This window comes from Asparagus officinalis, chromosome 5 (assembly GCF_001876935.1).
Source record: "Asparagus officinalis chromosome 5, Aspof.V1, whole genome shotgun sequence".
NCBI lineage: Eukaryota > Viridiplantae > Streptophyta > Magnoliopsida > Asparagales > Asparagaceae > Asparagus > Asparagus officinalis.
This window is the reverse complement of record NC_033798.1, coordinates 27,007,100-27,010,892: the sequence shown is the minus strand read 5'-3', so window position 1 is coordinate 27,010,892 and position 3,793 is coordinate 27,007,100.

Here is a 3,793-nt window from a genome sequence, read left to right as displayed (position 1 = left end):
AAGCCCTTTTTGGCGCTGTCCATGTGGGTCATCATTCACCGTCTTCATTCCCACCTTGGTGACGCATTTTGGCTCGAACCAAGTTGTAGGCACCGACCCGAAACTAATTGACACTACGTTTGCCCCCACATTCTTGGCTGGTTTCGGGGTTATGACCCCTACATCGATTAACGCCTGGATCTTGTCCTTGAGGTGGTAGCATGATCTCGTAGGGTGGTGGACCGCTCTGTGGTACGCGCAGTACTTTGGATCCGTCACCTTGCTGGCCCCCTCTTGATCCACGATCGCCGGCAACTGGATTTTGTTGTTCTCCAACAAGTATTTGAAGATGCCGGGAACTTCATCATCCTTGAAGGAGTACACTTTAGGAAACCTCGGCTCCGCAGATTTCTGCTTCTGAGGCCGTTGTTGCCATTGTCCTCGAGATTGTTGGGGTGCTTGTTGCTGTGGCTGCTGTTGCTGTGGTTGCAATTGAAAGGTTTGATTAGCATCAACTGCATTAGCTTGTGCCTTACCTTTCCCCCGTGGGACGAAGTTTTGCTTTGGAACACTCGTCGCCGGTTGGCCTCTTTCCGCCTTCTTCCTCTTGAGGAATCGCTCAGCTTGCTCTCCCCGGACTTTCAAGTCCTTCCATGTATTGGATGGTGCTGTCCCCATTGCTTCTAGCACGTCCAACGCGAGGTTGTTGTGGCAGGTCTGGAGGATGAATTCCTCGGTGATCGGGTCCCGGCAATTCATCGCCTTGTTCCGGAACCTTTTGACGATGGTGTCGACTAACTCTCCGTCTTTCTGCTTCTAATCGAGCAACGATCCGATAGATATCTCGGTGTCGTCATCGAAGAAGTTGGCCAGGAACTTGGTCTCCATGTCATCCCAGCTGTTCACGCTGCCTGGCTTGAGGCGGCGATACCAATCGAAGGCGGCTCCGCGAAGAGTGCCGACGAATGACCGCACCATCAGAGGCTCATTACCAGAGATCACCCCCAAATGCGATTTGAAGTAAATCAAATGCTGGGTAGGTGAACCCATCCCATTAAACGGCGTGAAGTTAATTAGATTAAACTTCGCCGGATATGGGATCGATTCCCATTCTCTTGGGTATGGGCAAGGAATGCCTGTTTTCTTCATCTCTTGAGCGGAAATTAGTGTGTTGATTTTGCTCTCGAGGTTCTTGATCTTCAGGTTTTCGCCGGTTTCTTCGCCAGCATTCTCATTACCACCCCCTGCGTTGACGGGAGGATCATTGGTGTTACGAGCATTTGTATCCTCATCTTCCACATTAATCGGGTTACGATGATTCTGCTCGCCTTGTTGGTTCGCCAATGCTTGGATCTGTTGGTCATGCATTTCTCTCATCTGCTGCATGGCCATCTCCATCTCGAATTTGAAACTTTCTTTTTGCTTAGCCAAAGCGTCTTCAAGCATCTTGGCCATCTGCTCCGCACTTATCATAAGTGCCTCGCGGGGTTGTCCCTCGCTGAATACCGTATTATCTGATGCAACCGCGGAGCCGGCATCAGATTCTTCATCTTCTGAAGGGCGTCTTGTCCGAACCCTACCATAGGTTGCTCGCTCTATGGTTCCGGACTGCAGACGGGTTCTAGGTCGGGAAGCTTTCAGAATCGACTCGAAATCTTCTCGTGCCGATGTCCCTTTGCTCGTCATGTTGGTGGTGACCCTCGGAAATTCTCCGTCTTCAATCACCCTTCTTCTTCGTTGGAAGCGCCTAGGCCTTGGTTTTGGCGTTTCCGCATTAAGTCTTTCAAAAACTGAAACTCTTTCGGGGACCGCCTTAATGCAATTGCATTCCGACAATACCGCCCGAATGAGTTTGGAACAGGGACATTGAATTTCCCGTTCTCGGGGACTCCTCTTCCTGGTTCTATTCGTACCCCCAGCACGATAGTACAACTCGTCATTTTGACAGTCAGAGTAACCTATCGTGTGCGGGCACGCCTTCTCAGGTACAACACAATCATTATCAGATGATAATGTTTCCATCTGAGGTTGACTTGCCTTCTTTGGGCTTTCAAAGGTTACCCGCCTCAAAACATGCCTTTTTGGGCGTGAATTTTCGGCGTGATCTTGGACTTCAATGCGCAAATTGGTGCGCGCAGCTGCCTTGAGGTCTTTGTCATGCTGGAGGTGATGGCGACCCCCAGTATGTTGAGTCGTTCTGGGCTTCTTCATCGGGCCCAAACGCTCGTGAATTGGAGCTTTGCCTCTCACGTCAGGAATTGGACCGAGGCGCTCCAAAATTGGTTTCTTCTTGCGGGATGACTCTGCATGATCTCCCGGAGAAGTTATTGGGATTGACGGCGACTTTGGTTGACTCGCCGGAGTTTGACCTTCCTTAGAAGGCTGCACTGGTTGCTTTTTGGCCTGAGTCGCCACTTCAGACTTAGGCTTCCAGACTTGTCGTGTTGGTGGTGGCTTCTTCTCCACCTCCTTTTGCAGCTTTCTACGGGCTTCCTGAGCTTGAGCCCGTGCCTGCGCTGACATCGCGCGGCGCTTGCGAATGCGCTCCTCGAGTGTCGAACGGTTCCGTTTGACGCGGACCCATTCTTTCTTTGGCGGCTTGGAAGAGTCGCCATTCATTGGTGGTTGAGGCTGTTTGCCTCTTCTGTTCTTCAACTCCGCGTGGTAGCGGAATCCGTCCGTAGACTCCATCGCCTTAGCGAATTGCCGCGCAAGGCGTTGACGACGCCTCTGGCGGGCTCTCTTTGAGAGAGTCACAACGCCCTGAACAGTAGAGGCGTTGGCGGGAGTTGGGTTGACCTGATTGGAGGTCGGTGGAACTTCATTTGACGCAACTTCGGCGTCAGTTGGGTTGAGAGCTTCGTGGGCTTCCCGAGCAGCTTCAAACCAACGAGCTTTTCTCCCGGAGGAGAACTTCTTGGACTTGCGGGGGGAGATAGAGCCGGACGAGGACACGTACTCCTCGAACTTGGCTTGGTCGAACTCGTACTCGACCTCCTCCACGACCGGGATTGCAATCCGCGGCTGCGACGCATCGATCTCGTTGGCGAGATCGTCGGCTCCCACTGTGGTCGCCAGATTGTTCGCGTGGAAAACTGTTTTCTTTTTCATTGATATGATTGTCATCTTGGGTTACAAAGATCCGGTCTTTTATAGATCCGGTTACAACTAAATCAAAGAAAATAAAGAAAAATTACAACTCTCCTCTGTGAACAAATCACGAGCTCCTGTTTTGCGGTCGCTCGCTTTGGTGGGTTCTTTGCCTGCGCCGGGGTTAATCCGTGGACCACCGCGCGATCTAGATCCGGTCGGATCTACACGAGTATGCGGGTATTATTCCACGAAGGGAATAATAGCCGGGAGGGATTAATCCACCAAGGGAATAATCGCTCAGATCTCGAGATCTAAGACCAAGCTTAGATCTGGAGTGTAGTCTCGTGTAGATCTCAGATCTGTTCTTTCTTCCTCTCGAGATCCTGCCTTTTCTGACGTGGATGGTCGCCGAGGATCAGATCTGAATGGTGCAAGTCTTCTGGTCTTCAAGCTCCGAGTTCACTCTTCAATCCGGCAGAGTTTCGGCTCTTGAAAGTTCGACCCCTGAAAATGAACATCTCTAGGCCTATTTATAGGCTCTCAGGACAGTGGCTGCAAAAAGGGAATTGTCGGCCACCTCTGGCCACTGTCGGCCACCTCGGGCCACTGTCGGCCACCTCGGGGTGGCCGACACTGTGCCTAGCCACCTTGGGGTGGCTCGGCTCATGGCCGAGCCACCCCAAGGTGGCTCGGCCACCGAGCCACCCCGAGGTGGCTCGGC